The sequence below is a fragment of the Magnolia sinica genome, chromosome 12 (genome assembly GCF_029962835.1).
Source record: "Magnolia sinica isolate HGM2019 chromosome 12, MsV1, whole genome shotgun sequence".
NCBI lineage: Eukaryota > Viridiplantae > Streptophyta > Magnoliopsida > Magnoliales > Magnoliaceae > Magnolia > Magnolia sinica.
Genome location: NC_080584.1, coordinates 41,193,318 through 41,217,809, shown reverse-complemented (window position 1 = coordinate 41,217,809; position 24,492 = coordinate 41,193,318). Strand labels below are relative to the sequence as shown.

At 39.4% G+C, this 24,492-nt stretch overlaps 1 long non-coding RNA gene across 1 annotated transcript; it reads left to right on the top strand.

Annotated features, from left to right (window-relative positions):
- Positions 1-3,160: 3,160 nt before the first annotated feature.
- On the top strand, positions 3,161-10,801 carry LOC131221270 (uncharacterized). Its single transcript, XR_009159166.1, has 10 exons — positions 3,161-3,615; positions 7,078-7,184; positions 8,355-8,421; positions 8,637-8,724; positions 8,980-9,121; positions 9,205-9,265; positions 9,424-9,533; positions 9,926-10,024; positions 10,151-10,258; positions 10,665-10,801. It is a non-coding gene; the product is annotated as an uncharacterized LOC131221270 (long non-coding RNA).
- The last annotated feature ends 13,691 nt before the right edge of the window (positions 10,802-24,492 follow it).

Genomic DNA, 24,492 nt, shown 5'->3' with positions numbered 1-24,492 from the left:
TAAAATCAATACATCAAAGCCTTTGATCCTTATATTCCAATCTATACTTTCTATTGTCAAAGCGGCTAGGGGAAAAAATTCGAGTAGTAGGATTGTGGTATCTAGCAATAGTGGATCAAATGTTAAACTCTAGAATTCTGTGAGCAAATTTAGATCAAATTAGTTAAAACCTTTCTATTATCGAAGTCCTCATATGGGTAGAAGGTATTACCTTGTATAAAAATTGCTTACTCTAAGTTTGATTCCCCTCCCTGTGCATTACCCATCGCGAGTTTGGGAGTATGGCTTTAGTTGTGGGTTTGCTCCCTTAAAACACGAGTTCGGTTCAGTTACCCTTCCCGTGGATTATCCAATGCATGTGGTTGGTAGGTGATTGTGCGCATTCACAGGGAACAGTGGGTTTGCTCCCCTAAAACATGAGTTTGGTTCTGTTCCCCTTCCCATGGATTACCCGATGCACGTGGTTGGCAGGTGATTGTGTGCATTCGCAGGGAATAGTCTCGCCTTAAAGGGGCGGGGACACCATTTAGTTATAAAACAAAACAAAATTCAAATTTTACAAGTGTGGTGTTTGTGATCGTTGCTATAGCAAAATTAGAACGGCAAGAAAGAGTACAAAAATGAGAAGAAAATACTTGAAGGAGCTTAGAAAATGAAGAGAGTGTAACGGGAAGTTTTTAGATGCTAAACTTTACATAGGGCTTAACTTTGAAGAGAGCTTATAAAATATGTTACTTTTGAAACTAAGGAATCCAATGGTTTGCTGGTTATTTCACATCATAATGATGTTTTTTTTTTTGGCCAATTAACTTGAAGGATGTCTAGTTTTAATAGTAAGGGTGCTTTTTGAACTTCTTTGAAAGTTATTCTCTTTGAGAAGTCCTTAGGGCTCATTGGTAGTGACCTTAAGTGTGTCGCAGAAAGTTGTTTATACTATCAGCTGAAGACTCTCGAAATCTTGACGTTTTGTCACTGCTTCTCACTAATGGTGCGCTAAAATCATCCTACAACTTGTATCACTTAGTAATTGCTTCTATATAGTTAGGGTACTTATCTGAACTCCTCACTAATGGTGTGTTAAAATCTCATCAAGAAATATTTTTGATTTCAAGGTCAAATCATGACGGTGACCAATCTAACTTTGATGGTGTCACCTTGCTTCATAAACTATATGTGCACATGGTGGCAGTCCTGCTCTTGTTAAGCAATTGTTCATTTTTTGAATTAAGGTTGTTTTCTCTTCCATTTAAAATATTATTTTTTTTGTGCGCGCTCATGCTTTTGATGTTTGTGAAAACAACTAACATCCTACAATCATTGAGAAATTATGTCTATTTCATTTATGCATGTGTATCGTTTTGTTTGTTTGACCCAAATATTGAGAAGAACTAGTGTCGTTGGAGCCTTTGATTCTTATGTGGTGTTTTCAAATACTGGACTTTACATAGAGCTTAACTTTTAAGAGAGCTTAGAAAATATTTTACTTTTGAAACTATGGAATCCAATAGTTCATGTGTATTGTTTTGTTTGTTTGACCCAAATATTGAGAAGAACTAGTGTCGTTGGAGCCTTTGATTCTTATGTGGTGTTTTCAAATACTGGACTTTACATAGAGCTTAACTTTCAAGAGAGCTTAGAAAATATTTTACTTTTGAAACTATGGAATCCAATAGTTTGTTGGTTTTTTCACATCATAATGATGTTTTTTTGTTTTGTCTGGCCAATTAACATGAGGGATGTCTATTTCTAATAGTAAGAGCACTTCTCTGAACTCCTTTGAAATTTATTCCCTTTGTAAAGTTGAGGATTTGAAAGTAAGACCATGACCAATCCAACTTTGATACTGTCACCTTGCTGCATAAACTTTTTATACAAATGGTGGCACTCTTCTTAAGCAATAGCTTGTTTTTTGAATTAGGGTAATTTTCTTTTTTCAGTTAAATTATTTTCTTCTGGGCCCTTTTGTTCTCGTAATGCCTGTGAAACTATCATCACAACTACGATCACCCATCCATGATCATATGGCATCTTCAACAATTGCTCCTACTATAACTCATCCCTAAGCAATTGATCTCTGTATTGTCTTTGCTTGTCTGAGACAAATTGAGAGAAGAAATAACACTGTTGGAGCCTTTAACATTTCTGGAGTGTTTTCAAATGCTATAGTTTACATAGAGCATTACTGTCAAGATAGCTTATAGAGTATCTTACTTTTGAAACTATGGAACTCGAATGGAGTTTTGGTTATTTCACATCGTAATGTTGTTATTTTTATTATTCAATTAACCATAAGGATGTCTAGTTCCAAAAGGTTACTTTTTCTATACTCTGGAAGTTTCTCTATTAGAAGTCCGTAAGCAAAAGGCATTCCATTCATTTTGTTCGTGAATCTTTATCCTAAGTGTTGAGAGAGTATCTTTACTTTTGAAACTATGGAACTTGAATGGAGTTTTGGTTATTTCACATCGTAAATGTTGTTATTTTTATTATTCAATTAACCATAAGGATGTCTAGTTCCAAAAGGTTTCTTTTTATGTACTCCTTTGGAAGTTTCTCTATTAGAAGTCCTTAAGCAAAATGCATTCCATTCATTTTTGTTCGTGTATCTTTATCCTATCAAGCGTTGAGAGTAATCTACGAAAGAATTGTTGTATCTGAAACTCCACTAACAAACACCCCGTTTGTGGGATATGGTCAAGTAGGCATGAAAATATTAAAATGCATACCTTAGAGTAGAGACCACTTGTGTTGGACTTGCATACACATTTCAGGCTCTGTGGTATGACGGTGCTTCCTTTATCGTAGCGATTGACCTAGTTAGAATATCTTTAAACATCAGAAGAAGGTTTTATCATATATGGTCAATCTTCCATTTCCCAACCCTCTAAAAAAAACTTGTTTTGGGCGATCCTTTAATAGAAAAAGTTTGATCATTGATATAGATTGTTTGGGCGATCCTTTAATAGAAAATTTCTACCTAGGGACGACGCTCCTCATATTGCTATTAAGTAATTGCTCCCATTTCTTTCTTTCTAGACATTTAGGCTTCCTATTGTTTGAAAATAATTTCTTGTCTATGCTCCCTTCTATCTCTTGCTTGTCTTATTAGGAGCATGACTATGATCCTAGTACAAGATTTGGAAAATGCCTTCATTTAAAAGTATTTTCACATTCATTTGTTGGCGCAAGTGAAGATGGCGTCAAAGTGTTTCAGCTTAAATACCATATGTTGTGTTCTAAGCCTTTGTTAAATGTCTTGGGAGACTACACAGTTGATTCTTTTGTGTGGTAAGAATCATGTGAATTTGCATATTACACGACGTGTATCATTTGTTTTAATGGCATACGATAACTATCCATAGTGATAGAAAGAAATTGAGTAAGAAATACTAGTTATACATGCAAGGTTTGTGATTTAATGGATGAATAATGTATAAAACATTGTGTTATTGTGGATATGGGTGCCTCCCTTACAATGCTTGGTTCTATGTATTTACCATTATATGCCATCTCTTCATATGCATTCTTTTGTTTTTGCACTATTATTTGCGATTGCTGGAAAGGCCTCTTGATCTAACTTGCAAACATGGTGTCATCGACCAAGGGACTTCAACTGTAAGTGAATGCACTCATGGATTTTTATTTATTTAATTTTTTCATTTTTAATGCTTGGGTTTGAACTTCAAAGCCAATGCTCTTTGCTAGTAGCCTCATTATGTCAATTGTGTTTTACAATGTCTACTTTTGAGGTTTGTAGCAATTTCTCACCATCACTTGTGAATACTTGTCATTCATATCCTTGTGTTGTTTGATAGTTTCTATTTATTTGTTACTATGAATAATTAGACTTCATTAAAGAAGAGGAATCAATTTAGAGAGTATGAAGAAACCCGCAACCAATAGAGGGCAATATGCCCTTTCTTGGCAAGCAAAAAGTCTATGCCATCTAGATGTTATTTACCAAGCATGTTGTCTCTTTAGTTTATAAAGATAACCCCAAATAAAATATTTCTAGTTCTCTCCACAAAAGTCAAATGAAGTATGTAAAAAAGTAGCAACATGTTTTTTGAAACATCCTTGAGGCAAGATAAGTTTTTTGGAATGAGCATAAGGTAAGAGCAAAGAGCAATGGCTTCTACTTATGCAAATGAAACACATCAGCTAGACTGGAGAAAGTAGTTATGGTTACATGATTTGATCATTTCCCTCAAATTGGCACCCGAGGTTTGCAAAGCCCATGTGTGTCTTACTGTTAGGATATTCTAACAGATACCATAAGAGATACCTAAACTTGATTGGATTTGGTTCTGGGTATTCAAAACTAGACTTAAACCCGGAAAGAACCCATCTGGGTTAGCTAGGCCTAGGTACGGGGGTACTAGGAAACATGAACTCAACCCGATAACAACCCTTTCAACAAAGTTCTCTAAGAGTTATGTGAAGCCCACTCATGTGTAAGGCATGATGTCGATAAGGCATTGGATGTATAGACTAGTCGAATACGTAAGTTGTCCATCAAATAGGTAAGTTGATGGGACCATTAAGTACTAGTGGAATAAAGTTGTTGATCAAATAGGTAAGTTGATGGGCTCATTAAGTAGGTCATGGTTGCATGCTGAGCAATAATTTTATAAAGATGCTCACCAAGTAGTCCAAAAGGCATTGGGACCTCTCCAAAAGAACCATGTTTTCAAGATCTTACACTCATTGATGAGTTGGAACAATTTTGCAGCCATGAAAGACAACGACCCTGAGATAACAATAGACCCATTAAGAAAACTAAAAAAATGCAAAATGTATATAACAAAAAACAACATAACAAAATAGTAGTAACCGAAACATAGTAGCCACCTATATATATACCCGCCTGTAGATGTTGCCCTTCTTAAAGAGTGGTGAAACTGGAAGCAATTTCTAAAACTATGAAAGAAGTAAAGTGAAAGTCATAGCAAGCAAAAGGTGGTATATGCAGAACATTTGGCCCAACCAATTAATAATCTATGTGGGCGGGTAGGGTTTTAACAGTCAAAACATCAATTTGCTTTATTGTTTTTGATATTTTGAAATAGGTTTAAACATTCTTGAGCCCTCCAGATTAGTAAATCGAGACAACAATAGTCATCTAGTAAAGTAGGGAGTGCAAATGGTTGGGTTAGGTTGGGTCGAGGGGTGCCCTGTACCCGACCCATTTAAGAATACAGCTGTTGTTTTAGAACTAGACACAAAAAAAAAATGGGTTTGGTCGAAGTCATGTTAAAATCGAAAGCAGCCGACCCATTAATTTAATGAATTAATACTGGCCCCCTGACCCAAATTTGACCCGTTTATCAAACGGGTCACACTAGGGCTCGTAGGGTTGTCAATGGGTATCCAAAGCTAGGGGTACTTGATGGATCCGACCCACGAATATGACCTAATTTTAACAAGATTAAGGCCAATAAATTGGACCCATTTAAAATTCAGGTTATGTTACCATAAAACAAGACATGTATGTTACCAAAAAATAAGACAGGTTTGAGAAGAACATCCTAAACAAGTTGCTTGAGATATGTGACAATGCCATATGGCTTAGGAGATGTTTTTTTCCCCTAAAAATTAAATGTGCTTGGTTCCTACAGTTCCATACCTGGTCAATTGTGTAGGATCTCATTAGTTCCTGAGTCCTTTTGGGTCCGGGTCTAGTTCTTGAAGACTCAGACCCATAATTGATTATAAATATGGAATTTGATAGTTGATTTTGCCTCTTTCTATTTCTCTCAATCTTGTTACAGGTCCAAGTAGTTGCATAGGATCGACTTATGTCTCACTGATTGGGTTCTCATTGGTATTCACTCTATTCTCAATTTCCCCATCGAAATCATCTTTTTTTTCCCAATCAACTTCCAAGTCCTCTTAGGAATCTAATCCCAAAAAAATTTGGGAAAAATGAATTTTTAGCATTTTTTCTATTATTTTTTCATAAAGGGCATTGTTCTCTCAATACTGTTGACACACACACACACATTGATATATATATATATATATATATATATATATATATATATATATATATATATATATATATATGGGAAAAGGTACTATGCGCTCGACCTCATGATAAGCTCCCGTGAGGTCGAGCTGTGTGGGCCCCACCGTGATGCGTGTCGACCATCAACACCATGCATTTGATGGGTCCCCTCTAAATTATGGGATATCCCAAAAATCAGCCGTATACGGAACTCAAGTGGGCCATACCATCTAAAATCATGTGAAGACATGCCAAAAATATATAAAAGCACTTGGTGGGGCCCACCTGAGTTTTGAATGCTGCTAAAACTTGGTTTGAACCCTCATCCAAGTGGGACACACATAATGGATGGGCTGGATTTGCAAACTACATCTCGGTGGACCTAAAAAATTATTATGAATGTTTTAATGGTGCACGGCCCCTCCCCACTTCCGTATGTGGTGTGGCCCACACAAGTCACGGATTGACTTGATTTTTGAGACCTATGCCCACGATGGAATGGTGCATCTGACTGATGGGGTAGATGTTCAAAACACATCACAGTGGGGCCCACACAGCTCAACCTCATGGGACAGTCCCATCAGCTCGAGCGCATAGTACCTTTTCCCATATATATATATATATATATATATATATATATATATATATATATATATATATATATATATATATATATATATCTAGAGAGAGAGAGAGAGAGAGAGAGAGAGAGAGAGAGAGAGAGAGAGTCACACTTCTTGAAGAGTATGCATGCTTTTCGGTTAAGGCTTGTGCATGGGAGCATCATTCTGGATTGGGAACTGGGATGTGAGAATCCCATTGTAGAGCAACATGTTAAACAACTCTAAAGATAAATTTCATGCTCACAAATTTAGGTAGATCTTGAAGTCTATCAGTGCACAAATTCAACTTTCGAGCTCACTATATGTCAAGTGTACACATTTGTTAACATCGTATCTATCATTTTTATTTTCACCTGATAATCTTTTGGCTTCATCTACAATTTCTTTCTTTTTTTAGGTTCTTGTCATACTGAACTAATTTATTTTGATATTCTTGCCTACATTTAGGTTTAATAATGTTGAAGAACAACCCAACATACCTTGTCCAAAGAGGCATATTCCAATTACTAAAATAGAGCAACACAAAGAGGGGCAATGATTTGGAAGCTTATGTGGTATTTTACTATCTCACTCATATTTTTGTCATCCTAGTTGTAAATGTACTTGGGGCAAGTAGCATCATATCATGTTGTGGCTTTCTTTTCACTGGAACTTGTCATTTAGTACTTATAACTTTAGAAATTTTAGGGGAGAACTTCAAGAGTAGAGATTTTTCTTTTGGGTTCCTTAACTGTTATTCTCCTGATTTCTAGAGTTCCCATAATCTACGGTCTATGTAGATGACCTGGATCCTAGATTGGACTGTTAACAATTCAGGTTCTTGATGCATTTATGGATCCTAGATTTCTCTATGTAAAAATTCCATATTGTAAAACAACATTCCTAGCTAATTATCTAATTTTGGTTTTTGGAGCATTCATCTATGTGAAAGTGTCTGCAACTTCATATAGCATATCAAATCTTGTCATTTCTCAATTTAGTTCTAAAAATTCAGTTTCTCTCATTTAAGTATGCTCAGTTTGAAAATAACTCTATTCGTTGAAAGATGTAACTCGTCTTTTGCATTCGTTTTGGCACAGGTCCTCGATGCCTGCCATGTGCTCTTACATTACTCATTTGCACAAAAATTGGACTGCGCTTACCACCCATTTATGGCAAGTTTCGCCTGTTGAATGTGGATGGATGTTTGTATTTTGAGTTAACTGTACCTTTTCAGGCCACTGACCGGATGGCCACCCATTCAAATTGCCTTGCAATTTGGGTATGGGCAGTCCACCAGGTGACCACAAAGCAATTTTCTTGATCATTGTACACATGTACCACACGTACAAGAAAGGCTTTTCACTTGGCACCCGATGAAACTCAATGGTGTCTATCTTTGTTGCATTCTACCTCTGTCTAATTTTATTTTTGTTGATGTTTTTATTGTGGGTTTTGCCTCTTGTTGGGCTGGTAATGATGAGATGGGCTTATGGTTTTATGTTGTGGAAATCATTGTTGCTAAGTTACAGTCCGAAAATCAGATTAGTTAAGCAGTCCTAGCCCCTGTTTCGTTGATGCTTGTTTGTTAAAACCATTGAAATTCCTGGTTCTTTAAGTTTCCTACATTGTCTAAATATTACTTTAGCATTAAAATGTTATTTTTCTATCTGTAGGAATTTATCCTACCTTTAGCATTATGTTATTTCTCTAACTGTTGGATTTGTTCTGAAAATTTCCAGTAGGGAATTGTTTTCACAGTCAGAATTGTCCAATCAACACTCTTCATTTTCTTGAAAATTTTCTCAACAGGTCCTACTGACTCTACCAGTAATCTGACATAAGCTATTATGTAAAAACTTATGAATTAGATCATATCAGTAGTTATCGTGTCAATCCTTTGAGATTCCATTAGCACGAATGATTTTGCATTGTGCAGCTTGCTTCTTTCTGCATACTAAGCAAAAATTCATTGTGTGAAGAGATAGGGCCTTCTAATTCTAACTGGTTGTGATGCTTGTGTATAGGTCTGCACCGTGAGAGTAGAGAAGTGCCTGAATGAGATAGTGAATAGGTTGAACAAGACAAAAGTCGAAAGGAAGCCTGACTTGAAAGGTTTGATGGTCTATCCTAGATTTCATGTCCAAAGATCATATAAAGATTGTCTCTTGATTCTTGACCTTTCAGTTGATGATGCTTGCATTTTTGAGTCCATCTTGAAAATTTTAGTCTGTTATGTTTTGAAGGGTGCAAACCTTTTTGTTGGCTTTCTTTTATAGTCATGTCAGGAAGGCTGTAAATTACTAAACAGACTTGTTTACTTCTGAAATATTTCATGTGGTATTTCCTTCGACCATTCCATTTCTGAAGTTCACTAGGACTGAATAGACCTCTTCTAAGTTCTCAACTTATGGCTTCTGCAAGCTTCCTGGAATATGTCCTGTACTCTATATGGTGTTATAAGCCACTCATGTTATGTGCTGGTTATGCAGCTGAGCAGGAAGCAGTGAATGTAAATCCCTCTCCATCTCTGCTTATTTGTTGTTTTCCTTTTGCATCTTTGAGTTTTCTATTGAAATTCTAGATTTCCTGTAGTACAAGGATATCGATGAGGAATTCCTACAAAGGGTTACGGAGAATACCCGTTGATATCTGGGTATTTTCTTTCTACATGCAGTTCTTGTCAATTTTGGTTTCAAAGAAAGTTTCATACCCTTGGAAACTTGTTCATTGTAAATAACACCTTCGAAAATGTGATTTCAATGAAGATCTTATCGAAGAGTTCTAAATCTGAGGAACCTTGTATTGCTACAGCTGAGGTTTTGGCAAGATCAGCAGCGTGGCTTGGAAGAGGCCTTTCTTGTGTTTGTGCTCAAAGAGGAGAGAATGATGCCCATTCATAGTTTGAACTAACCCCTTTGCAGGTAATTTCATATTTTTATGCAACTATTTATTAGAAATAATATCAGCAATGAATAATTAATTACTAATTTTAACATTGTAAATAACAGTTGATGAATTTATTGATCATATAGTTTTATTGCTGGAGAAATTCTTTTGTGTTTGTTTCCATGCACCTTAGAGTACTGAGCTTGTTTACTAGGAGCCTGATCTTATCATGTGATGTCACTTTCTGCTTCATATTACCCTGGAACAGATGGCCTACTTTCTCAACATCTTTTGTTTCCTTCAATCATGGAAGTGATTAGATTTGAATTCAGTAGGAGTTGAAAATAAATTCTATCCCTTTACGTTATAACCTCGAAATTTTTTATGTTTCTAATTCTTCTGTTTTGTCTTCCAATTTTGCTTGTAGAGGCCACAACTGGTGAAGGGGAATATGCAGCTTTTTTCTGTGGATCAGCAGTGTAGTCAAGCTCTCGAAGCACATGCTGCATCATTTGCTTCACGAAAGGTGTGGGCCTTTCCTTCATTTTGTTTATCATCTTGCATACCAACATATCCTACCCATATATTGTTCAGTTTGCTGTTGTTTGACTTGGTTTGATACTTTTTTTGATGATCTTCATGGCTTAAACAGGTTGCTGGAAATGAAAACCCTTCCATTCTTATTGCCTTGCCTTAAAGACCACCAATGCAGGACAGATTACATCAAAGTTACATGTGATTGAACTTGGTGCTCAGCCAAGTTTGCTCCTTGTATTGATCGCATCTATATATTTTATGCCATTGCCTGTCTTTCTCTTTTAAAACTACAAATGGCATAGATGGTTTTCTATTCTATGTTATTGATATTGGTTATCTTTTGCCTTTTAATGCTCCTGTGTATTTTAAAACTACAAATGGCACAGATGGTTTTCTATTATATGTTATTGATATTGGTTATCTTTTTCCTTTTAATGCTCCTGTGTCAAGGGTAGCCATCAATTTTATTAATGGAGACAAATAAATGCAATTGTGTTGGCATCTAGATAATTGCTGTTAACTATGCAGCTTGGAGTTTACATTTCAAATCTTATGCGTTGTTTGAGTTGTTTGGACACAGCCTTCTAGTCATTGATGTTGTGTACTAATCCTTTTGAATTCTTTACCAGGTAAACCTGGTTTCACAAAGAAACAAGCAGATCTTTTCTTCCCTCCAGATTTTGCTGATGACTTCCTAGTGGCAATGCAGGTACTCATGTGTACCCATAACATTTGGACCATGTTCAGTAGCATCAATACTAAACCATACTTTGCATTAGGCAACAAACAGGCCAGATTGGCCTGTGGGTTCGAGACCTGACCTGAATGGGTTGGACTTGAGCCTAATATAGACTCACTCACAGGCGTAGCCCTAATTTAAAATGGGTGGCCTTAAGCATAGGTTGGGTCAGTCTACAGTTTAGCTAACTCAACCTGCTTTTGAGGTGGGTTTCGACTAAACTAATTGGATAGTGGGTCAGGTTCAAGCTAGAGATATGTCCGTTTAAGTAAATGGGTCAGGCTTGTGTTGAACCTTACCTGCTTGCATAGGTTAGGTGATTAATGGGTTGAGCTAGATGACTCGAGTTTACTCAACCCAAAACAAAATATCTAGACTTGAACTCATTAACCTATGGCTTCGGGTACCCATTGACATTCCTAGTGACTTTAATGTGACCCGAAACTCATTAAAATTGGGTCGGGTACATGGGTCGAGTTCATATGGTACCTATGGCTTCGGGTACCCATTGACTTTCTTAGTGACCTTAATGTGACCCGTGTGATAAATGGGTTAGATTTGGATAAGGGGGCCAATATCGACCCATTAAATTAATGGGTTGGTTGATTTTGATTTCAGCATGACCTAAAGTGGTCTCGAATTTTAATGGGTTGGGTCTTAAGTCCAAAACTCTAACTAGATTCTTACTAAATTCTTAAATGGATCAGGTACGAGGCGCCCCTAGAACCAACCTGACCCAACCCAACCTATCTCAATACCGTGCATTTCATGGGTCCACTTTAGGTTATGGGATATATAAAAAAATCAGCCGTATAAAGGAACTTAGGTGGGCCATACCATCTAAAACCATGTGAAGACATGCTTAAAACATATAAAAGCACTTTGTGGGGCCCACCTGAGTTTTCAATGCGGCTGACACTTGGTCTAACCCCTCATCCAAGTGGGACACATACAATAGATGGGCTAGATTTGTGAACCACATCTAGCCCATGAAATGCAAATCAAGGGAGAAAACTATTTTCATTTTTCATGGCCCACCAATGTTTTGGATCAAAGTAAATATTGGGCCCCTGGGGTTTCATGAGGTGTTGCTTCATGTGGACCATTCAGATTGTGGAGTCACATCACGTATGATGAGTTCTAAAAAATGTTCACAAGAGTTCCATAAGAACTAGTGCGCAGCGGAGCATTCGGCATATAGAGTCATGCTCACCTGCACATGTACGCACCGTTGCACACGTATCATGGGTGTCTAATCCGAACTATCCATGTGATGTGGAATCCCGTTAATCCCCAAGGGTAGAATTGTCACCATGATCTAAAATTTTGGTGGGCCATAGCAAAGAGAAATGCAAATCAAGGGAGGAAACTGTTTTCATTTTACATTGCTTACCAGAGTCTTGGATCAAAGTAAAAATTGGGCCCAGGGGGCTTCATAAGGTGCTGCTTCATGTGGACCATTCAGATTTTGGAGTCACATCACGTACGTTGACGAGTTCTTAAAAAAGTCTGCACAAGTTCCGTGCGAAATGGTGCACAGCTGAGCATTCAGCATATAAAGTCATGTTCACCTCCGCACCGACGCACTTGTGCACCTTTGTACACGTGTCATGGGCATCTAATCCGAATGGTCCATGAGACGTGGAATCCCATGAAACCCCTAGGGAAAAAATTTCACCCTGATCTAAAATTCTAGTGGGCCATAACAAAGAGAATACAAATTAGGGGAGGAAACTGTTTTCATTTTTCATGGCCCACCAAAATTTTGGATCAAAGTAAAAATTGGGCCTAAGGGGTTTTATGAGTCACTGCTTCACGAGGACCGTTCAGATTCTGGAGTCACACCACATATGATGTTTTCTCAAAAAAGTTCGTACGAGTTTTGTCGGAACTAGTGCGCAATTGAGCATTCGGGCATATTAAGTGATGCTCACCTACGCACGAGCGCACCTTTGCACATGTGTCATGGGCGTCTAATCCAAACGGACCATGTGATGCGGAATCCCATGAATCCCAAGTGAAAAATTTTCACCTTGATCTAAAATTCTGGTGGGCCATAGCAAAGAGAAATGCAAATTAGGGGAGGAAACTGTTTTCATTTTTCATGGGCCACCAAAGTTTTGAATCAAAGTAAAAATTGGGCCCAAGGGGGTTTTTATGAGTCGCTACTTCACGAGGACCATTTAGATTTTAAAGTCACATCACGTATGATGTTTTCTCAAAAAAGATTGCACGAGTTCCCTGCCAACTAGTGCGCGGTTGAGCATTCGGCATATTGAGTCATGCTCACCTACGTACGAGCTCACCTTTACACACATGTCATGGTGATGGGGACATCTCGCGCATACGTGCACGCATGCTGCCTCACCATGTACATATGCACGGAGTAGGAGGGCCCCACCATCGATCTGTCTCGATGACGACGTCCAGGGAGGGCCACTTACCTAGAAGACGAAGATTATGCCCGATAATCAAGAAAAGCCCATCATGGGATCTCATGATCGTGCCCCACTCGTCAGATTGACTTCATATTTTAGGTTTTGCTTATTATTATTATTTAGAACATTGCGAATGCTTTAGATTTCTCTGTTTGGTTTTTATTTTAGTTTACTTCATCTCCAAGTAATAGGTTGCACACATGGTATGAGTTTTGGGGTATATGATTTTCCCTATAAATAGGCACCCCTTGTAGTTCTTTTAATCAATTGAAGTTAATAAAAAAATTTTGCTTTATTTTTCTGCTCTCTTCATGAGTTGTGGAAGAATTCAAAAGTGGGTGCAAAGCCCTCCCTTTTCGAAGGGCTAACTACCGTGGTGTGAAGCCACATCGATCCCGATTCACCCTCATCCTCCATCATCTTTTTTTCCATCTTTCCCCACCATCCATACTTCAAATTCGTCCCTTTTATTGCATCAGATTTCTTCATTACAGTAGGTTTCTAGATTTCGGCCCATAGGCGAGTTGAAACTTCGGCCGAGCACCACGCACAAACCATACATCAGATCGAGCTGAGATTTGGAAGTTTTGGAGACCATCCCTGGACGACCAGGGCCAAGGTGGCCTTTTTTTGAATAGTGGGCCTCACAACGTGCGGTCGGGATCACACGCAAGTCCGTCTGGCCATTGTTGCTGTCCACACGCGGGATCGTCTTTTGGCTTAGGTTTTTATCCTCTTTTATCCTCTCATGGCCATTTTTCATTAATCTTAGCCCTACATTATGTTTTCTCTAAGTTATTTACCAATTTTCTTACCCTAGGGTTCCCCGAATTGGAATTTCTGAATCCCTTGGATTAGGGACTGATTACTATGCATGCGTGGATGATTATTTCTTATCTTTGAGTATTGTTTGGTTCATAATTTTTATTGATCCAACCCTATCATGTGTAGGCCTGGACCCGCATAGATTACCCTTAATTGAATGTTTGGACTTTCATGTGGGATATGGAATTTGTGTAATTGTTTCTGAACTAACGTGATCTTAAGCCTAAAATCTTTCATATCATATTTAATTTTCATGTCCTGCATCACATGGGCGTCTAATCTGATGGTCCATGTGATTCTGGTGGGCCATAGTAAAAAGAAATGCAAATCAAGAGATGAAACTGTTTTCATTTTTCATGGCCGGTGAAAGTTTTGGATCAAAGTAAAAATTGGGCCCAGCTAGTTTCATGAGGTGATGCTTCACATGGGCTGTTCAGATTCAGGTGTCACATCACGTATGATGTTTTCTCAAAAAAGTTCACCGAGTTCCGTGCGAACTAGTGCACATTTGAGCATTCGGCATATAGAGTCATGTCACCTGCGCTCCTATGCACATACGCACCTTTACACGCGTCATAGGCGTTTAATCCGAACGGTCCATGTAATGCGGAATCCTATGAAAAGCCCATGGGAAAAATTTTCACGCTGATATAAAATTCTGGTGGGCCATAATAAAGTGAAATACAGATCAAGAGAGGAAACTGTTTTCATTTTTCATGGCCCACCAATGTTTTGTTTCTAAGTAAAAATTGGACCCTGGGGGTTTCATGAGGTGTTGCTTCACGTAGACCGTTTAGATTGTGGAGTCATATCACGTATAATGACTTCTCAAAATTGTTCGCACGAGTTCGTCCGAATTGGTGCGTAGCTGAGCATTCGACATGCAGAGTCATGCTCACCTATGCACATTTGCACATGTGTTGTGGGCATCTAATCCTTACGGTCCATGTGATGCAGAAACCTACGAAACTCCAAGGGAAAGATTTTCACCTTGATCTAAAATTCTAGTGGGCCATATCAAAGAGAAATGCAAAACAAGGGAGGAAACTGTTTTCATTTTTCATAGCCCACCAAATTTTAGATCAAAGTAAAAAATTGGGACCAGGGGGTTTCATGAGGTGCTGCTTCACGTGGACCGTTCAGATTTTGAGGTTACATCACGTATGATGAGTTCTCAAAAAAGTTCGCATGAGTTTTGTTTGAACTGTTTAGGCCCAGGGGTTTCATGAGGTGTTGCGCAGCTGAGAATTCGGCATATAGAGTCATGCTCACCTGCGCACCAACGTACTTGTGCACCTTTGGACAAGTGTCATGGGCGTATAATCCGAACAGTCGATGTGATGCAGAATCCCACGAAACCGCAAGTGAAAAATTTTCACCCTTATGTAAAATTCTGGTGGGACACAGCAAAGAGAAATGCAAATCAGGAAGGAAACTGTTTTCATTTTTCATGGCCCACCAAAGTTTTCGATCAAAGTAAAAATGGCCCCAGGGGGTTCATGAGTTGCTGCATCACGAGGACCGTTCAGATTTTGGAGTGACATCATGTATGATGTTTTGTCAAAAAAGTTCGCACGATTTCCGTGCGAACTAGTGCGCAGCTGGGCATTCCGCATATTGAGTCATGCTCACCTACACATGAGCGTACCTTTGCACACGTGTCATGGGCATCTAATCCAAACGGTCCATGTGATGTGGAATCCCATGAATCCCCAAGGAAAAAATTTTCACCCTTATCTAAAATTCTAGTGAGCCATATCAAAAAGAAATGCAAATCAAGAGAGGAAACGATTTTCATTTGTCATGGCCCGCCAAAGTTTTGGTTCAAAGTAAAAATTGGGCACAGATGCTACTTCACTTGGACCGTTCAAATTTTGGAGTTACATCACGTATAATGAGTTTTCAAAAAAGTTCGCACGAGTTCCGTCTGAACTGGTGCGTAGCTGAGCATTCGACATGTAGAGCCATGCTCACCTGCGCACCTTTGCACGTGTTGTGGGTGTCTAATCCTAACGATCCATGTGATGCGGAATCCCAAGAAAGCCAAAGGGAAAAATTTTCACCTTGATATAAAATTCTGGTGGGCCATAGCAAAGAGAAATGCAAATCAAGGGAGGAAACTGTTTTCATTTTGCATTGCTTACCAGAGTTTTGAATCAAAGTAAAAATTGGGCACATGGGGTTTCATGAGGTGCTGCTTCACGTGTACCATTCAGATTTTGGAGTCACATCACGTATGATGACGAGTTCTTAAAAAAGTTTGCACGAGTTCCATGTGAACTAGTGTTCAGCTGAGCATTCGACATATAGAGTCATGCTCGCCTATGCACCTATGCATTTGCGCACCTTTGTACATGTGTCATGGACATCTAATCCGAATGGTCCATGTGATGTGGAAGCCCATGAAACCCCATGCGAAAAAATTTCACCCTGATCTAAAATTCTAGTGGGCATAACATAGAGAATGCAAATCAGGGAAGGAAACTGTTTTCATTTTTCATGGCCCACTAAAGTTTTGGATCAAAGTAAAAATTGGGCCCAAGGGGTTTTATGAGTCGTAGCTTCATGAGGACTGTTTAGATTCTGGAGCCACACCACATATGATGTTTTCTCAAAAAAGTTCGCATGAGTTCCATTGAACTGGTGCGCAGCGGAGCATTTGGCATATTGAGTCATGCTCACCTATGCACGAGCGCACCTTTATACACGTGTCATGGGTGTTTAATCCGAATGGACCATGTGATGCGGAATCCCATGAATCCCCAAGGGAAAAATTTTCACCTTGATCTAAAATTCTGGTGGGCCATAGCAAAGAGAAATGCAAATTAAGGGAGGAAACTGTTTTCATTTTTCATGGCCCACCAAAGTTTTGAATCAAAGTAAAAATTGGGCCCAAGGGGTTTTATGAGTCACTACTTTACGAGGACTGTTCAGATTCTAAAGTCACATAATGTATGATGTTTTCTCAAAAAAGATTGCACGAGTTCCATGCCAACTAGTGCGCAGCTGAGCATTAGACATATTGAGTCATACTCACCTACGCACAAGCGTACCTTTACACAAGTGTCATGGGCATCTAATCCGAACGGTCCATATGATGCGGAATCCCATGAATTCCCAAGGGAAAAATTTTCACCCTGATCTAAAATTCTGGTGGGCCATAGCAGAGAGAAATGCAAATCAAGAGAGAAAACTGTTTTCATTTTTCATGGCCCGCAAAAGTTTTGGATCAAAGTCAAAATTTGGCCCAGCTGGTTTCATGAAGTGATACTTCACATGGACTGTTCAGATCCTAGAGTCACATCACGTATGATGTTTTCTCAAAAAAGTTGGCCCGAGTTTCATGCGACTGGTGCACATATGAGCATTTGGCATATAGAGTCATGTCACTTGCACACCTACGCACGTGCGCACCTTTAGACACTCATCATGGGCGTCTAATCTGAACAGTCCATGTAACACGAAATCCTATGAAAAATCCATGGGAAAAATTTTCATCTTGATATAAAATTCTGGTGGGCTATAGTAAAGTGAAATACAAATCAAGAGAGGAAACTGTTTTCATTTTTCATGGCCCGCGAAAGTTTCGGATCAAAGTAAAAATTAGGCCTAGCTGGTTTCATGAGGTGATGCTTCACATGGACTGTTCAGATTCTGTAGTCACATCACGTATGATGTTTTCTTAAAAAAGTTCATCCGAGTTCCATGCGAACTAGTGCACATTTGAGCATTCGGCATATAGAGTCATGTCACCTGCGCACCTACGCACGCGTGCACCTTTACACACACGTCATGGGCGTCTAATCCGAACGGTCCATGTAATGTGGAATCCTATGAAAAACCCATGGAAAAAATTTTCACCTTGATATAAAATTCTGGTGGGCCATAGCAAAGTGAAATACAAATCAAGAGAGGAAACCGTTTTCATTTTTCATGGCCCACCAATGTTTTGGATATAAGTAAAAATTGGGCCATGGGGATCATGAGGTGTTGCTTCATGTGGATCATTCAGATTGTCGAGTCATATCACGTATAATGAGTTCTCAAAATTGTTTGCACGAGTTCCACGCGAACTGGTGCACAACGGAGCATTCGGCATATATAGTCATGCTCACTTGCGCACCTACGCATGTGTGCACCTTTGCACACGTGTCATGGGCGTCTAAACCGAACCGTCCATATGATGCGGAATCCCATGAAACCCAAAGTAAAAATTTCCACCCTGATCTAAAATTCGTTTGAACCATAACAAAGAGAAATGCAAATCAAGGGAGGAAACAATTTTCACTTTTCTTGGCCCACCATAGTTTTGAATCAAAGAAAAAATTGGATGCAACGTATGATGAGTTCTTAAGAAAGTTTGCTTAAGTTTCGTTCGAAATGGTGCAAAGCTGAGCATCCGGCATATGTAGTCATCCTCACTTGTGCACGTATGCACCTTTGCACATGTGTCATGTGCATCTAATCCAAACGATCCATGTGATGAGGAATCCCATGAAACAACAAGGGAAAAATTTTCACCTTGATCTAAATTTCTAGTGGGCCATAGCAAAGAGAAATGCAAATCAAGGGATGAAACTGTTTACATTTTTCATGGCCAACTAGAGTTTTGGACCAAAGTAAAAATTGTGCCTAGGGGGTTTCATGAGGTGCTGCTTCACATGGACCGTTCAGATTTTGGAGTCACATCACGTATGATGAGTTCTAAAAAAAGTTCGCATGTGCGAACTAGTGCGCAACTGAGCATTTGACATATAGAGTCATGTTCACCTTCACCTACGCACTTACGCACCTTTGCACACATGTCATGGGGGTCTAATTTGAACATTCCATGTGATGCGGAATCCCATTAAACCCCAAGGTAAAAATTTACACCCTGATCTAAAAGTCCGGTGGGCAATAGCAAAGAGAAATGCTAATCATGTAGGAAAGTGTTTTCATTTCATATGACCCACCAAAGTTTTGGATCAAAGTAAAAATTGGCTCAAGGAGTTTCATGAGATGCTGCTTCACAAGGACCGTTCTGAATCTGGAGTCACATTACGTGTGATGAGTTCTTAAAAAAGTTCGCACGCGTTCCATGCGAACTGGTGTGCAGCTGAGCATTCAGCATATAGAGTCATGCTCACCTACGCACCTTTGCACACATGTCATAGGCATCTAATCCTTATGGTCCATGTAATGCAGAAACCTATGAAACCCCAAGGGAAAGATTTTCACCCTGATCTAAAATTCTGGTGGGCCATAGCAAAGAGAAATGCAAAACCAAGGAGGAAACCGTTTTCATTTTTCATAGCCCACCAAAGTTTTGAATCAAAGTAAAACAATTAGGACCATGGGGTTTCTTGAGGTGTTACTTCACATGGACCGTTTAGATTTTGAGGTTACATCACGTATAATGAGTTCTCAAAAAAGTTCGCAAGAGTTTTGTTCGAATTGTTTAGGCCTAGGGGGTTTCATGAGGTGACACACAACTGAGAATTCGGCATATAGAGTCATGCTTACCTGCACACCTATGCACATGCGAACCTTTGCACATGTGTCATGGGCGTCTGATTTGAATGGTTCATGTGATACAGAATCCCATGAAAAGCCATTGGAAAACTTTTCACCCTGATATAAAATTTTGGTGGGCCATAGCAAAGAGAAATGCAAATCGAGAGAGGAAACTATTTTCATTTTTCATGGCCCACCAAAGTTTTGTATCAAAGTAAAAATGGGCCATTGGGGTTACATCACGTATGATAAGTTCTTAAAAATGTTCGCACGAGTTCCATGGGTGTGCAGGTGAGCATGACTCTATATGCCGAATGCTCAGCTGCGCAGCAGTTTGCACGTGCGAACTTTTTTGAGAACATACGTAATGTGTTTCCAAAATCCAAATGATCCATATGAAGCAGCACTTCATGAAACCCCCTGGGCCTAATTTTTATTTTGATCCAAAACTTTGGTGGGCCATAAAAAATGAAAACACTTTCGTTCCTTCGTTATAGCCCACCAGAATTTTAGATCAGGGTGAAAGTTTTTGCCTTAGGGTTTCATGGGTTTCTGCATCACATGGACGTTTCGGATCAGACGTCAATCACACGTGTACAAAGGTGAGCACGTGCATATGTGAGCATGATTCGTGCAAACCTTTTTTAGAACTCCTATGTGATGGGACTCCAAAATCTAAATAGTTCACGTAAAGCAGTACCTCATGAAACACCCTGGAATCGATTTTTACTTTGATCCAAAACTTTGGTAGGCCGTAAAAAATGAAAGCAGTTTCCTCGACTTGCATTTCTATTTGCTATGGCCCACCAACATTTTAGATCAGGGTGAAAATTTTTCCATAAGGGTTTCATGGGTTTCCGCATCACATGGACGGTTGAGTGCTATGCCTAACACGTGTCTGAGTGCGCACGTGCGTAAGCGTGAACTTTTTGAGAACTCATCATTACATGATGTGGCTCCAAAAATCCCGAATTGTCCATACGAAGCAACTCACTTGAAACCCCATGGGCCCAATTTTTACTTTGATCTAAACTTTGGTGGAAATGAGAAAAATGAAAACAATTTCCTCCCTTTATTTATGAGTTCTCTTTGTTATAGCTAACACCAGAATTTTGGATTAGTGTGAAAAATTCTCTCCCGAATTTCATGGGGTTCCGCATCACATGGATGGTGCGATTAGACACCCATGAGGCGTGTGCGAAGATGCGTACGTAAAGCGTAGTTGTATATGCGAATACTTAGTTGGGCACCGGTTGCATGTGCGAACTTTTTGGGCCTAGGGAGTTGCATGAGGTGCTGCTTCACGCGGACCGTTTCAATTTTGGAGTCACATGACGTATGATGAGTTCTCAAAAAAGTTCGCACATACGAATGCGCATTCGGCATATAGAGTCACGCTCACCTACACACGTTCGTACCTTTTCACACGTGTCATGGGTGTCTCATCCGAACCGTCCATGTGATGCGGAATCCCATGAAACCCCTAGGGAAAAATTTCCACCTCGTTCTAAAATTCTGATGGGCTATAGCAAAGAGAAATACAAATCAAGGGAGGAAACTATTTTCAATTATCATTGCCCACCAAAGTTTTGGATCAAAGTATAAATTGGGCCAAGGGGGTTTCATGCGATGCTTCTTCACGTTGACCGTACAGATTTTCGAGTCACGTCACGTATGATTTCTTAAAAAAGTTCGTTACCTACTAACTGGTACGCAGCTGAGCATTCAGCATATAAAGTCATGCTCACGTGTGCACCAACGCATGTGCGCACCTTTGCACACGTGTCATGGGTGTCTAATCTGAACCATCCATGAGATGCGGAAACCCATAAAACACCAAGGGAAAAATTTTCACCCTAATCTAATATTCTAGTGGGCCATAGCAAAGAGAAATGCAAATAGAGGGAGGAAATTGTTTTCATTTTTCATTGTCCACCGAAGTTTTAGATCAAAGTAAAATTTGGGCCCATGGGGTTTCATGAGGTGCTGCTTCACGTGGACCGTTCGGATTTTGGAGACACACCACGTATGATGAGTTCTCAAAAAAGTTCGCATGAATTCCGTGCGAACTGGTTCGTAGCTGAGCATTCGCCATATAGAGTCATGCTCACCTACGCACGTGCGCACCTTTGCACATATCTTAAATTCTTGTGGGCCATAACAAAGTGAAATGCAAATCAAGGGAAGAAACTGTTTTCATTTTTCATGTCCCACCATAGTTTTGGATCAAAGTAAAAATTGGGCCTAGGTTGTGGTGCTTCACATGGACCGTTTAGATTTTCGAGTCACATCAAGTATGATGAGTTCTCAAAAATGTTCGCACGTGAGAACTGGTGCAGAGCTGAGCATTCGACATTTAGAGTCATGCTCACCTACGCACCTATGTACGTGCGCGTGCTACGTACTTGCGCGCACCTTTTCACATGTGTCATGGGCATCTCATCCGAACCATAGATGTGATGCAGAATCCCATTAGACACCAAGGGTAAAATTTACACCTCGTTTTAAAATTTTAGCAGGCCATAGCAAAGAGAAATGCAAATCAAGGTAGGAAACTATTTCCATTTATCATTGCCCACCAAAGTTTTGGATTAAAGTATAAATTAGGCCCAGGGGTTTCATGGGTTGCTGCTTCCCGTGGACCGTTCAAATTTTCGAGTCACATTACGTATCATAAGTTCTCAAAAAAGTTCGCATGAGTTCCGTGCGAGCTGGTGCACCGCTAGGCATTCGGCATATAGAGTTACACTCACCTACGCACATGCACACCTTTGCACACGTGTCATGAGCATCTAATCCGAACAATCCATGTGATGCAAAATCCCATGAAATCCAAAGGGAAAAATTTTCACCTTGATATAAATTTCTGGTGGGCCATAGCAAAGAGAAATGCAAATCATGGGAGGAAACTGTTTTCATTTTTCATGACCCACCAAAGTTTTGCATTGAAGTAAAAATTGGGCCTAGGGGTTTCATGCGACGCTGCTTAACGTGGACCATTTAGATTTTCGAGTCACATCATGTATGATGAGTTATTAAAAAAGTTCACACGAGTTCTGTGCAAACTGGTGCGCAGCTGAGCATTCGGCATATAGAGTCATGCTCACCAGCACACGTATGCATGTGCGAAGCTTTACACATGTGTCATGGGCGTGTAATTTGAACGGTCCATGTGATGTGGAAACCCATGAAACCCCAAGGGAAAGATTTTCGCCCAGAATTAAAAATTCTGGTGGGCCATAACAAAGAGAAATGCAAATCAAGGGAGGAAATTGTTTTCATTTTTCATGGCCCACCAAAGTTTTAGATCAAAGTAAAAAATTAGGCCCAGGGGGTTTCATGAGGTGCTGCTTCATGTGCACCATTCAGATTTTGGTGTCACATCACGTATGATGAGATCTCAAAAAGGTTCGCACGAGTGAGTTTCGTGCGAATTGGTTCACAGCTGAGCATTGGGCATATAGAGTCATGCTCACCTACACATGTGCGCACTTTTGCAGACATGTCATGGGTGTTAAATTCGAACGATTCATGTGATGCGGAAACCCATAAAACCCCAAGGGAAAAATTTTCACCCTGATATAAAATTTTGGTGGGCTAGCAAAAAGAAATGCAAATTAAGGAAGAGAAATGTTTTCATTTTTCATGGCCCACCAAAGTTTTGGATCAATATAAAAATTGGGCCTAAGGTGTTTCATGCAGTGCTGCTTACGTGGACTTTTCATATTTTCGAGTCATATCATGTATGATGACTTGTCAAAAAAGTTTGCAGGAGTTCCATGTGAACTAATGTACAGCCTTTGCACACATGTCATGAGCGTCTAATCCGAACCATCCATATTATGTGGAATCCTATGAAACCTGAAGGGAAAATTTTTCACCTTGATCTAAAAATTTTGGTGGGCCATAGCAAAGAGAAATGAAAATAAAGGGAGGAAACTGTTTTCATTTTTCATTGCCCACCAAAGTTTTGGATCAAAGTAAAAATTGGGCCCATGGGGTTTCATGTGGTGCTGCTTCACATGGACTGTTTAGATTTTGGAGTCACATCACGTATGATGAGTTCTTAAAAAAGTTCGCGCAAGTTCCATGTGAACTGGTGTGCTACTTATCATTTGGCATATAGAGTCATACTCACATATGCACGTGCACACCTTTGCATACGTGTCATGGGCATAGAATCTAAACCAACCATGTGATTCGGAATCCCATAAAACCTTTAGAGAATTTTTCACCTTGATCTAAAATTCTGGTGGGCCATAGCAAACAGAAATGCAAATCCAGGGATGAAACTGTTTTCATTTTTCATGGCCCACCAAAGTTTTGGATCAAAGTAGAAATTGGGCACAAGAGTTTCATGAGGTGCTACTTTACGTGGACCGTTCAGATTTTGGAGTCACATCACGTATGATGAGTTCTTAAAAAAGTTCGCACGTGCAAACTGGTGCCCAACTAAGTATTCGGCATATACAACCATGCTTACGTACGCATCTTTGCACACGTCTCATGGGTGTCTAATCTGCACCATCCATGTGATGAGGAACCCCATGAAATCTTGAGAGAATTTTTCACACTAATCCAAAATTTTGGTGGGCCATAACAAAGAGAACTGCAAATAAAGGGAGGAAATTGTTTTCATTTTTCATTTCCCACCAAAGTTTGGATCAAAGTAAAAATTGGGCCCATGGGGTTTCATGTGTTGCTTCAGATGGACAATTCAGATTTTGGAGCCACATCACGTATGATGAGTTCTCAAAAAAGTTCGTGCATAACGCACGTGCGCACCTTTGCACACATGTCATGGGCATATAATTTGAACCGTCCATGTGATGCGGAAACCCATGAAACCCTTAGAGAAAATTTTTCACCCTGATCTAAAATGTTGGTGGGCCATAGCAAATAGAAATGCAAATCAATGGAGGAAACTGCATTCATTTTTTACAGCCTACCAAAGTTTTC